Source organism: Thamnophis elegans, chromosome 1 (assembly GCF_009769535.1).
Source record: "Thamnophis elegans isolate rThaEle1 chromosome 1, rThaEle1.pri, whole genome shotgun sequence".
Classification (NCBI taxonomy): Eukaryota; Metazoa; Chordata; class Lepidosauria; order Squamata; family Colubridae; genus Thamnophis; species Thamnophis elegans.
Window position 1 is genome coordinate 30,452,725 of NC_045541.1, and position 14,700 is coordinate 30,467,424.

Consider the following 14,700-nt stretch of genomic DNA (forward strand, 5'->3'; position numbering starts at 1 on the left):
CCTCATTATGACTATGCATTGGATAGTGATTCTATAATTATCTTTATGTGGGCTACAGAATCCTGTCTAGCAGCACAACTGGATAATCTGTGGATGTAATATAATGTGTGGGTGTCGTGGGAGGGATTGGGGCGAGAAGGGAGACAACAAATGGCATTTCCTTCTTCTCTTTCCCAACACGGAATAAAATTTCTAAAGCTGATATTACCTGAATATCCTATCCCTAATGAAAAGAGGCTTTGTTTTGCCCAGAGGACAGAATCTGTTCAGTATTTTGGTATGAAATCGTGAAGCAATCTTGGCTGAGGCATTTTTTGTTCAAATCCCTGAGAGCACACCTAACAATAGAAATGGGTATATGATGCTGGAATTTCTATTTTCCAGATGATACATACAAATGCTGCTCCTTTGTGATTGCAGAAGAGTATTATTAAATGATCCTTTATTTTATTTTTTTCTGACTATTGTAATGGCAGGACTTGGGACAGGTTTTGGTATGGATAGATATGCAAGATGCCTATTCCTTGCTCACTGTTTTTAATATTAATAATACCTAGTTAAAATATCCACTGTAATATGAAATGTTCAAGGACTGGGATCTCCAGCTAAGCATATGGATACGGCATGGATAGATATGCAAAATATGGTATTGGGGTGAAATTCAGCAGGTTCTGACAGGTTCTGGAGAACCGGTAGCAGACATTTTAAGTTGTTTGGAGAACCAACAAATGCCACCTCTGGCTGGCTCCAGAATGGGGAGGGAATGTGGATTTTGCAGTATCCTTCCCCTGCCACACCCACCAAGCCACGCCCACAGAACCGGTAGTAAAATATTTGAATTTCACCACTGTATGGTATTAATAATACCCCACGCTAATATGAACTGTTCAAGGACTGGGATCTCCAGCTAAGCATATACAGGTGTTACCTAGGGTTGTTGCAGTGGTGAAATTCAAAATTTTCACTATCGGTTCTGTGGGCGTGCTTGGTGGGCATGGTGTGGCTTGGTGGGTGTGGCAGAGGAAGGATACTGCAAAATCTCCATTCCCACCCCACTCTGGGTCCAGCCAGAGATGGCATTTGCCGGTTCTCTGAACTACTCAAAATTTCCGCTACCAGTTCTCTAGAACCTGTCAGAACCTGCTGGATTTCATCCCTGAGTTGTTGTTGTTTTTTTTAAGGAGGGAAATGAAATATCTGATTGACTTGGTTACCTTTAATACTTACTGTTGCACTTAGTTTACAATTCCTGAATTGATATGGTCTAACACAGATTCTCGGAATAAATGCCTAATTGTCTTTAACATCTGTATTCCTAATCTGTGGACAATGCAGTGGTTTGGTATCATTTTAATGAAATTTCTGATTCTTTTCAAAGTTTCACCATTCCAGCTCCCAAATTATATTCTTGGATTCATAACATTTTGCAAGAGTACAAGTATGTATAGATTTGAATGGATATTTGGCATTGTATTAATCTTTCCAATGTGAATATGTTTTCCTTCCATCTGAACGTAGAAATTGTTTTTCAACATGATTATTTCCTGATACTTCATTCTTTGATTTAAAATCAAAGCATATGATACAGCTATTACAATTTCAAACTAGCAATGAAGTGTATTCCTTTATTTTATAACATTTGAATGCATTATTTAAATGACCCCTGAATGTATCTTTCCTGAATGAGGGAGATTTTATTAAACAGATGGAACAGGAAATAGCTTTTTCATATTAATAGGGATGTAGTTACATCACTGTCCTCGGAATGGTGGTACCTCTAAAGCCCTTATTGGAGATCAATTATTGCAATGACATCATGTAAAAATAGAAGCAATAGTTGATTAAAATTAACTTTTTAGAAGGGATAATTATATGATCATTATTTCCTTACCCATCTCATTCATCTCCTGTCCAAAATAGATTTTTGGCTTCTGTGAAATATAAATTGAACAAACACTTTGCTTCCAAAACAGAATTTGTATTAGAAACTTAACATTTGTATTATGATTGTTTTTGTTTTGACAGGAGAATTTGAGCAATATCATTACAGTTAGAGGGACATTCTTTACCACTATTATTCTAGCTCTTTCTTCCTTTTTTTATATTACATTTTGTATCGCCATGATTATTAGATGTTATTATATATTATTTCGATAATACTGGGATAAGTATTTATACTTTTCTTCTGTTAATTAGTTTCACATAATCACATTTTTAAAACGGATGGTACAGATCACCCTTTGAAAACAAACGTATCTTCCAAGCTAGCAGGTTTGACTTCATAAGAACGAGAAAAGATACTCTAGATTCCTGCTTCATTTTTGTTACTAAACATGGGTTAACAAAGCCATATAACAACATGGAAAGTATAAAACCGAGCAATTTCCTGCTCAGAATGAATACATCAACCAATCCCACTTGACCAATCCTACAATTATATGCTAGCGGGGCAACATACATGAAATTGTTACTTAGATATTGACGCGGATTTCCCTTGCAAGCTTCTAAAAGGACAGAATAAAGCAGAAAAGGAAAGCAAGTACTATTTAAATAGCTAGTTGATGCTCTCATACAGAAACCTTAAAGAAATTCAGGGGAAATTCTTTACATTGTTATGTACATCTATATTCCTTTAATACCGAGTGTATCTGGGTTTTTTTAAAGGACAATTTTGATGTTCCACATTGAATTATTAAGTAAAATATTCAGTTATCAGATAGTTAATTAAGTGGAACTGACTATATTCATTAAAATATTTGTTCCAACAAATGTATTTAACATTCAGATATTATGCAGAATAGGTGACAATTGCATATCTCCATGGAGATCAATAATGGTATTCAGATCATTGTGTAAAGAGTCTGCAAGTTTAATGCAGAGAGAATGTCATTATTATTTCTCTCTTAATGATGGTCATTATGCGCAAACACTGATTGAATTCCATTTGTTACCTGCGTTTGAGCTGAGAGGAATAATTACAATTTAAGTGTCTCCATTAAAATTCATAAAAGAATATGAATGCAAAAATTATACTTGAATCTGACAAAATATACTTTGAGGATATAAATTGTGTTTTCTGATAGGCCTCTTAAAAGTATTAAAAATAGCTTCATTTTAATAGGACGCATATAAAGATCATGCATTATCACCTTTATGTTAATTCTTGTAATACATGACTAATACTAAAAAGTAAAGAAATTCAACTTTCAAAAGTAGAAATTAACTAAATGGTAGGCCGCTGGAATAGAGGAGATGAGATCTAGTTTATCATGCTGGAGACAATCGGGATCTAACTAGTCTTCTAGGTAACTAATCATATCCTTGGTGGTGTGAATCTATACCAAGCAATTGTTTCCCTCCATGGCTAGTTTTACTGGATTTCTTTTTTACATCAGTTGAAAATCATTATTAGATTCATTTAAATCCCATCTGCCTCCCCAAATAATGCACCCAGTCTTTTTATTAAGACAGTCGGTCCTGATTCAGGTAACCAGCCTCTTGTGACTTAAGCTCTTGCCACCTCACCAAACCATACAACGGCGCGCTTTACAGGACTAGGCCCTTAAGCCCTAATTAATAACTGTAGTAGTATTCCTCGGGGTCTCCTTAATGACCTCTCTCCTGGCTACGACAAACAAGCTCTCTAGGCTTCTGCTTCTCTTCACCATCTCTTGCTGCTATCAAGACAGGAAAGTTGAGTGACACGAGCTGGGTCTCCCCTCCACAGCGCAAAGCAATTGAAAGCTTTTCCACCAGCCTTATTTCTCAGGGTACAGGTCTACGATGTGGCGATGGTGGAGGGGGTGGAATAGCCTCAAACCAATTCAGTTGCTTTGAATCAGGGTGGATTTACAAAAAAAAATCTATTCCAGTCTTGGGGACACAAACCCAGATGACTGTCATCGATAATTCAATGCTTTGCTTTGATGCTTTGCTGCCATCTAGTGGGAGTCTGGATTTTTTCTATTCGGATTCGGTGGGCTAACTTTTTTGGCATGGTGTGACATATTTATTGTTTGTTTTCTATCTTCCTGTTATTCCCACTTACGTTTTCTGTGGCAACTCTCTCTCTCTTTGGTTAGATGATAGAGGAGCTGAGCTTCTTAGGTATAATATTAATAAAGATTGGGAACCTTGAGGAATATTGCTGCTAAATGTGACTTGCATTTTAAACCACTTATCAATGAGTTTAAATGTGATATCAGGTATTACATTTTTTTCTCAATGTTCCAAAGTGATCTCATTTCAGACACAATTCGTGAAAAGCTACTGGTTTGGTTTTTGTGCATTTAAACGGTCCTCTTTGTTGGGTAGCTCCGACACCACTATGTACAGGGCACATGCAATAAAGGTGTGGCAAAATCTATTTCAAATGATCTGGCTTAATTCAGATGTTGCAAGGACTGGGCTAAATAGTCTAGAACAGGGGTGTCAAACTCGTGGCCTGTGAGCCAGATACATCACAGGCTGGCCACGCCCACCCTCAGTTTAGCGAAGGGGGGGAGTCACAATACGTCCCATGATGCCAACGTGGCTCCATGAGTTTGACACCTTGAATGGTCTAGAATGAAACTGATCAGGTTTCAGATTGGCTCCAGGCCTTGTTTTTCCATTAGGGAAAAACCTACTTTTTCCATGACTCACTTGGATAGAAGCAGGGTGGGAGGCGGTGAGAGTCAGCCCTTGTTCTTTATTAATTAAGTAATGATCATCATCTATTTCCATCCAGTATGCAGGGAACTGTCTGAACTGTGTTCAGAAATATTTTAGATGAATTAACTCAACCCAAATACCAATCTGTCAATCACCATATCAATTGATTTTGGAGAAATGTTAATTTTTTAAATGTTTCTTACATTAAAGCAGAGGTGGTATTTAGCAGGTTCTGACCAGTTCTGGAGAACTGGTACAAGAAATTTGGTGTAGTTCAGAGAACCGGTAAATGCCACCTCTGGCTGGCCCCACCCCCATCTATTCTCTGCCGCCTGAGTCCCAGCTGATCGGGGGGGGGGGAATGGGGACTTTGCAGTGACCTACCGCTGGATGGGGAGGAAATGGGGATTTTGTAGTAACCTTCCGCTGGAGTGGGTTGGGAATGGAGATTTTACAGTATCCTTCCCCTGCCACACCCACCAAGATGCCCACCAAGCCAAGCCAAGCCCATCAAGCCACGCCCACACAATCGGTAGTAAAAAAAATTGAATCCCACCACTGCATTAAAAATATATTCAAACTTACCCTTGTTAGTCACAGAAGAGTTTATTTGAATGAAACAAAGAGCTGTGATTCCCCCCCCCCACCTCCTCCTCAGGCTATTTGGGAGATTGTGATAAAAGGGGACATTTGGGAACATCTTCCAGAAGAGCAACAAAAGTGCTCAGCTTAGAAATATCACAGGGAAGGATTTGCATCCCATTGTATACCAGGAAAGACCCTGTTGCTGCAATCTTGCAAAACTGACCTGTTCTGGAAAGAAATCCTAATGAGATCAGGAATTGTCTTTTTCAGTAGGAAGGCCTGAGGAATTGCGCTCTAAATCTCATCAAAATTAGCCAGAGGCAGGAAAATGATTAATGTTAAAGATTGTGGTTTTCTTTCTTTTTTTGCTTTGCTTTTTCTTGTTTAGATTTTCTATTGGTTGTAAGATGGAGCAAGAGCTTCTACGTTTGGTTAAAGCAAGAAAAGATCTCCAGGCTGAAGCACACAACAATTATAATTTATTATTAGAGAGATGGTGGTGTGGGCTTTTTTTTTATGATGACAGTAGAAGCCTGTTAATTGGCTTATCAGCGGACAGTCTGTCAGACTGATTAAATGGTTGCTCCAATTAAGAGAAGACCAAAAAGCCTTAAAGTGATATTAAAATACCATCCCAAAGAAAGAGGCACGAAGCTAACCCCGCAATACACTTTTATGGAAACTCTTTTATCTTTTCTCGTTGGTATTTATTAACTTCTGTGTTAAAGAGAAAAAAATAAAAAGGCCAGTGCAGTAATTTGAATTAGCTGGATGCCCTTGTGTTCCTGTCACCAATTTCTTGTGACACAGAATGTACCAAATGTTCTTCTTACGTTCGATTGATGGCTTTCAAGCAAGAATTTCCAAAACTATCTTCCTCATACAGCTCTCCCATTGATGTCTGCTCATATCAGGAGCTTACAAAAAAGAAGGTAAATGACATAAGCTTCCTAAACAAGCCATCCTATTTATCATAAAGTCATCAAACAAATGACACCACTTACGTAATTTGCATCAGCTGCATATATGTTGTCATTTATTTTGCACTTCTGCTGCCCTCCCTGCAGACATCCATAGTGATCTCTCTCTTTCTCTTCCTGTCTCTTTGTGTGTGTGTGTGTGTGTGTGTGTGTGTGTGTGTGTGTGTCGGTCTCAATCTCTCTTTCTGTCTCTCATCTATCTATTATCTATCTATTGTCTGTCTGTCTGTCTGTCTGTCTGTCTGTCTATCTATCTATCATCTATCTATCTATCTATCTATCTATCTATCTATCTATCTATCTATCTATCTATCTATCTATCATCTTTGCCTGGGAAGAGTTCATTTTTGTTGGAATTTGCTTGGACAAAATGGCCTTATCATCAACAACATCAACTAGGAGAATCTGTTTGCCTATCATCCATCCATTCATTCATCATCCATCATCTATCTATCATCTATCTATCTATCTATCTATCTATCTATCTATCTATCTATCTATCTATCTATCTATCTATCTATCTATCTACCTACCTACCTACCTACCTACCTACCTACCTACCTACCTATCTATCTATCTATCTATCTATCTATCTATCTATCTATCATTTTTTTATTATCTATAGTGGCTGGTAAAACTGAGGCTCTCATTTCTCTTTCCCCAGTTCCCCACCCTATCTTTTTCCCTCCTACTTTTTCTCTCTCTACTTCTCTGATAGCACTGGTGTCTTCCCTCCTTCCTCATTTTTCCAGAGAGTCTCTAGATGATTCTTGAGAAGGCTATTGAGAGGAGGACTTTAGGGAAATCAAGGTGTTAGTAGGATAGTGCTACAGCCAGACAATGGAAAAGGAAGAAATGGGTTAGTTTCATTGCATTCTAAATAGAGAGAGAGCATGGAATCAAATACCTATATTAGGGGTGAGGATAAACTATAAATATTTTATTATTATTATTTTTAAGATTGTGCAATGCTAATTTTCAAATGTCTTTAGCAGAGGGACTCTAGACTTGTTTCTAGTGATTCAGCTATGGTGGCAATCTGGCTGTACTTCAAATCTAGATTTAAACCAGATATTAAGTGAGGTTGGCTGTCCTCATTCACATATAATGTTAGAAGAAAGCTCTCGCTATAATTTATGCAAAGACATCATTAACCCCTGATATATCAGGGTTGAATTCAACTGGAGGCACTGTGGGAAACTTGGATATTGCTCAACCCAACCCACCTTGCAGAGTTCGGAGCATTACCTCAGCTTATAGCAATAGTAACAGCAACACCACTTGGACTTATATACAGCTCCATAGAGCTTTACAGCACTCCCTGAGCCGTTTACAGAGTCAGCATATTGCCCACAACAATCAGGTCCTCCTTTTACTGACCTTGGAAGGATGGAAGGCTGAGTCAACCTTGAGCCTGTCAGGATCAAACTCCTGGCTGTGAGAGCTTATACAGCCATTATGCCTTTAGGCAGGTACGACAATTTGCGAGACTTTCCTGGAAATGAGAGCCAGGAGGCATGGTTTTTCCATTATTGGGCCTGTATTGTGCAATCTGTACTCTCTGCTATCTGGATGACTCCAAGTCTATTGACCCTTCATAAGGTGTTCAAAACCTGGTTCTTCTTTTTTGGTTGGACCTGTTTTGAGGGCTTTATTTGATACAGATCTATAAGCATCCCCAAGAAAAATGTCATTTAATTTTTGTTGAGATATTCCGTTGATATTTTCAATTGTGCACCAGCTTTCCAAGGATGCATGGTGACTGGGCAGCCATACAAACTAAACAAGCAAGCAACTGTGCAGTTCCAAGGCCATGAAGCACACAGCAAATATGCCATTGGACAATAGTGGGAAGTCAAGTCCGTGGGTTTCAACTGCTCGGTGTGTAAGGGGAAATCTGCAGCTTCACTCTGATGGAGATAAACCAAATGGCTTCCTTGTGGTTTGCAGTAAAGATGCTTATCTTGTTGTATGCCTGAGGGGCTTGCAGCCAAGTTCAAGCCTCCCAACCAAACTGAGCCACGGTCTGCCACGCTGTGCAATGCTGAGTGTGCTGGAAGCCCTGCCAGGCTCTGCTGGGGAGACTGATAGATTTGTTAATATGCTTTAAACATCGGGAGAGGCTGGCAATAGCTTTGGAATATGGCTTGCTACTTGGATTGATGTTTTGTGCCTGATCTCAGGACAAAGATATGGTTGGTAGTTGGATGTAGATGCAGGGGGTCTCCTAGCAGTACAGAATATTGACTGATGTCAAGTGAGACCATTGGATACAAAGCCCATGCTTTGCCACTATTCATATTCTGCTTTTACCCTGTCCTACATTTAAAGGAGATTCATCTCCTTACTTTTAATTTGGCTTATTGAAATAGATAATTAGCAAGGGATGTCCAGATAGATTTTCCAAGTATTGGTGTTTAGGAAATAGTAATTGAATTCTAATACCAGGAAACTACCAGGGCAATGAATGAAAACCTTGGGAAAAATTATTTACGTTGAAAATATACTTTATTCTAATCCTTATTTCTTCTACATTTACAGATCTAACAATTATTAAAGAAGGGATGGCAGATATTTATTATAATACTACGAACTGTATGAGGAGAGTAAATATACAGAATAACAGAGTTGGAAACGACCTTGGAGGTCTTCTAGTCCAGCCCCCTGTTCAAGCTGGGAAATCCTATACCATTTCAGAGAAATGGTTGTCCAATCTCTTCTTAAAGACTTCCAGTGTTGGAGCATTGACAACTTCTGGAGGCAAGTTGTTCCACTGATTAATTTTTCTAACTGTCAGGAAATTTCTCCTTAGTTCTAAGTTGCTTCTCTTCTTGATTAGTTTCCACCCATTGCTTCTTGTCCTACCCTTAGGTGCTTTGGAGAATAGGTTGACTCTCTCCCTACAGAAGTACCCTCATCTAATTAAATGAATTGGCGGTATCTGCAGGATAAACAACAGCCCAAAAACTACAGCTGATCTACCTGTGGAGCAAGACACTGCATCACCGCACAGCATTCCCTTTCAAAAGACTTAGAGAACAATCCCATCCCTTATTTCATTTGGAGGAAGAGATTATTGTTACATTTCTTTACACAGGTGAGCCTCAAATACACTCGCACACCACTGGAAGGCTGTTGCACAGGAAGATTGCTGATCCAGTGAGAACAATAGTGAGGGGTAGTGGGTGGGGAGAATCAAACAAAAATATAGATAGGATCATGTGGAAAGGCAGATCAAATGCCTGGAAACTCCATACTGTTTGTACTAGCATTATTTTTAATGCCACTAGCTAGATTTCTAAACTGGTTGTTTTCAATAGGCCTTACAGAGAGCTTTCAGATTTTCAACTCTCTGAGATGTATGCTAATGGCAGAAGATTCCCCAAAAGGGAGAAAGGAGGGAATGAAGGTGATAATAAAAAAAAGACAGTGATAATAATCAAATCACTGCACCATTTTTAATACATCTTAACTTGCTCAACCCATCCCTCCCCTCCAATTCCACTCTATATAATCACACTGTTTTGTAAATCCTTGATGGATTTAATTTTAAAAGCAGAAAAAAAAAGTTTTGTAATATGGAAAGGTAGAGATTGGGCTAATCTCGTTAATTATATCTGTGTCATGTACTACATTTCCTGCAAATGGTAAGATAAAGTTGGTCAGTTTGGGCCAATATTCCAGAAGTTCAACCAAAACCTAATTTTACCCTAGGTGGGTTCATGCAATTCAATACAAGCTAGGCTCTCTAATCTAGAAACTACCTTACTTGCCAACATTGCATAAATCCCCCTATTAGGAGTAGATGCTATATGACACACATATATGTACAAAACAAGAATAAGAACACATCCATTCTCTTTTCTCCAATGTTTTTCCCCCCCTGTCTTGTCACTGTAAACAATCCCAAAAGAACAATGGAACAATTTGAAGGATATAGGCCACAAGAACTGGTCAGCTTTGACAATAAAAGTCAAAATCAGAACTGATTGTCCAAAAGGAAGAAAAGGATAAAATGGAATGGAGAAAAAAAAAAGAAGAGGCAATTTCAGAATGAAAAACTCATCTCGCTCTTCTGTGTAGTAGTTCCTGTATGTAGTACTACAGCATGTAGTTGCCTTCTGAGAGATTATTGGGAGTAACATATGAACCGTTTTTATGTTACACATATTCTCCATATATTCTTCCTCTAAGGTAGGGGCATCAAACTGGTGGCCCATGAGCCGGATGTGTCACACGCAGGCCACACCCACCTCAGCTCCGCGAAGGGAAAATGTCACCATATGTCACATGACAGCAGCGTGATTCTGCGAGTTTGACACCTGTGCTCTACGGCTCACCTTCCATCAGATCATTGACTAATTTGTTTATTGCACTAGTTTAATAGCTGCTTCCATCACCAAAGCAATTCAAATCTATATGGAGAAACTTGTTTTTCAGTTCTTCCATCTTTGGAGATTTCTTTCCTCTGCCTTGAACAACTGGGAACTTTCTTGCTTAAATAGCATCCTTATCCCTGCCTTTCTACAGCATAATCCTGTATGCTTGTAGAATCCTGATCAAGTTTTCTCCAATCCGAATTGATTTCTCATTTAAAAAAAAAAATTCCTTTGTCAGCATTTCGTTGCCGACACCTTGTGCTTAACAACATTGGAATGTTTATTAATATGCCAGGACATCACGGTAGCTCAGCCAAACGCAGCTCACAGATGACCAATTATACCAACTGTAAACTGCTTTTTCCTTCCCAAGCCCAGAGTGGATGATATTCCAAAAACATTCGAGCCAGAGATTAATATTAATATATAAATAAATAGGCCTCGTCATTTTGGTCTTCTCCCAGATCTGACTTGGCTGGTGTATTTAATGAATGCCCCCAACCAGTTTACCCAAGGAAAGCTCCTATGTCATCCTCAATATTCTCCACCATTGTTGGCCTCTTGGCCCGTACATAAAATACCTTTGGCTGATTGGAATTTTAAACTGCAGCAAAAGCCAGGCACATGCGGATGCGCTAAATTGTTCAGACGCATCGCCTTGTTGTCCACAATTTATCAGCGGTGGCCGTTTAACTCACACTCACTTGAGCAGAATTAAGGGTGTTTACTTGCCTCATAAGAGGGCAATCAGATATGTACCAATTTTGGTTTTTTTAACCGTGGCCAGCTGGGGAGCTGCAAACTGAACGGAGAAGGGATTCGGGAAGGCCTAATCAATCACTGACAGATTACAGCTAAAGCCACTTCCATACCCATTAAAGCAGGACAAATGCAGAATTGCAACTGAACAACTTCTAGTTTTAAGCCAACAGTGGGACTTCCTAGTTATTTATCAAAGTCATTGCTGGTAAGCAGCACGCCTCACTGCTCAATTGTACTTCACAGCAGACAGAGCTGACTGAAGCCTCAGTCATGAAAGAAGTGTTTATGCCCTCAGCTGTGGTGCTGTCAGCCCTCTGGAATTTACTGTAAATCACACAGCTTTTATTGCAAGATTTAGTAGCTTATCCTCTGTGGGCTCTATTCACTGCAAGCTTGTTACTATTTGGATGTTAGCCTCAGTCCATAAAGGGACTTGCTACACATCATCAAACAGCAGCGAAAAACCAAAGGTTTCATTTTTCAATTTTCTAAACCCTAAACTCCTCAACAGTCATTGAATTTCATTGCGGAAAGTGGAAGTCTACTTTATTATGGTACTCAATTTCCCCAATGGAGTTATACACTTATAACATTACTTTTATTTCCAGTGACAGGATCTGGCCATCTGTCCTGGCTGTAATTTCATAACACACTCGCTAGTTTTTATTTTAAGGGAATTTCCCGATATTATATTGAGCCAGTGACAAAATTGTAATGTAGATATAAAGGGCACAATAATGATAACTATATTAACCGCTGCCTAACATTTTAACAAAGTTTTTCCATTATTCTCCACACACACACACACACACACACACACACACACACCATCTTACTCCCTCCCCTCAGCTTGCTCTGAATATGGAAGAGCTTAATAACCTTTTAATACACTCCAATTGACAAATGGAAATAGGCCGTCTCACAACGCAGAAAATACAAACCTGTTTTCAAAAGCTGGGTTTGGCAGAGTGGGAACAGAAGGGGTAAACCAAATTAATTTTTCTGGAGAGCAGAACTGTGATACAGAATATTTGCCACTTATCTGTCCTAATGTTAAATTAATGATAAGAGACTTATTAAATGCCTTTTTTTTAATCAAAAAGCATTTACACATAGATCAGAACTCTGGCAACACAGCTGCTGTGTTTGTCTTCATTGTGTAACCTTAATAGGTTGCCACTCACTTTTAGGCTCTTTTTCTGACAGGTTTGAAAAAGGAGACTGCTCACAATCCTTCGGGGCTTCATAGTTGCCCTCCTTCAACTGAAGAAGCCCAAAGTTATGGTTTCTTCTATATGATAGTCCAGATTCAAGCAGAAATAAAACAAGGTCATCAAGATGAGGCTAGACAAAGCAGTTTCTTTTTTTGACTACATCAAGCTCTGGATCTTTTAATTGTGCTTCTAGGGGGTTTCATTATGTTGAAACTCTTGTGATCCAATTGAGGTTTTGTTTTTTAAATTCCAAAGTACCAAAAAAAAGTGCATTCTTTTTATTTTTGTTGTAATCCGTTTGTGTGGCAGAAGGTCTACAAAGTTCTACAAAGAGTGTGCGTGTGTTGAAAAATATATTATGATGATCAGTGGTGGGATCCTTCATTGATCACATGTTTTTAGGTGCATGCGCATGTGCAGCTTTACCAAAACTTGCCTTCAATGTTTCTGCTTGGGGAGTAACACAGCTGAGGCGCGGCAATCTGCTCTGCTGCGCTAATCAGCTGAGAGGATATAGGTAAGTAAAGCGCAAGGGAAGGAGGGAGGGCCCACCTGATTGTCAGAGCGAACTGGTTTGTTCTCAGCTGATCATTGGAGCTACTGGTTCACCCAAACCGGTCCGAACCGGCTGAAACCCACCCCTTAGATGATCAACCTTTCCTTGGCTTTCATGGCAAAGTTCTTTCTGCAGAACCTACAGGTAGTTCCTGAGTTACAACATTCATTTAACAATGGTTTGATCTTAGGACAGCAGACTTCAACTCCCAGGACAAAGTGATTTATGACCTGTCCTGGAAGTTACAATAGTCACAACCATCCCTGTGCTTATGTGATCATAATTCGGGGCTTGGTTCAATCATGGGATGGCTCACTTGATAACAATTGCATCGCTTTGCAACTGAAATTCCAGTCCCAACTGTGGTTGTAAGTTGAGGGTTATGTATACTATTGAAAACCACCCAACTTTTTGGGGCAATATTGCTCCATCAATATGCCCTTTCCATGGGACTTCATTGTATAAATATTTTATTGATTTTGACTGTGCGCCATCATATTGGTGATGATGAATCTTAGCAACTGCATAGATTTTCTCCAATAGGATCTTTCCTTAACCTGTTCGTCTAGGTCTTCCAATAATGCACGCATTGCCATTGTAACTGAGTCTATCCACTATGCCTCTGGTCATTTTCTCTTTCTCTTTCCTTCCAGTATAAGAATTACAGCTCATAATATGGGCTGAAATCTCAGATCATATAGACATCTGCAGATATTAGTAGCTAGTGTTGATATCACTACAGCTATTAGTGGTGACCAACTCTGCTAATAACTCAAGGTATTCAATCATATAGGATGGTAAATCAATGAGCTAGATCGCATCAACCACATGCATAGACTAATTAGATCATTTCCATATTTATGATTTTTATTTTATTTTCTCCTCTCTTCAAAGAGCACACTATGGTGTATATGGTTGTTCTTCCCTCTTTCACACTCAAAACTGTCTTGAAATTGCTGGATTAGACTGAGAAGAAACTGTTCAAAGCCTAATAAGTGAATCCAGGTTTCCCTACCTTCCTTTAATATTGTAACTATTCCTTCAGTAGAGAATAGGGTCACTTTACTCAATTCATCTCACCAATGAGAGGATCCTGGTCCAAGAAAGCAACTCTTTTAAAATGGTATGCATGCTTTGAAACGTTTTTCTCTCTCTTTGCAAAGCTAAACTTTCAGGTGTCCAGTCATAGTTTTCTTGTCAATTTTCTTCATTCTGCAGATTTTCTCTTTGAAGTAGACATGACTTGCCAGAACACAGAACTGTATTCTAGTTGTGCTTCCTACAAGCAGGGCTCGTACTCTAAAACAGGAGTGTCCAATCTTGGCAACTTTGAGACTTGTGGACTGGCTGAGGAATTCTGGGAGTTGAAGTCCACAAGTCTTAAAGTTGCCAAGGTTGGATATCCTGGCTTTAAAAGCAGGAGGCAGAAAGGTTTGGAGGAGGATTGGATTTCAGGAGACAGAAATCACAAGTCAGATGGGCCAACATGGTAGATCAGTTAGGTTTGTGGACCGAAGACTTCCTTTTTTCCTGTACCTTGCCAAATACCATCACAAACACCTGATGGGTTT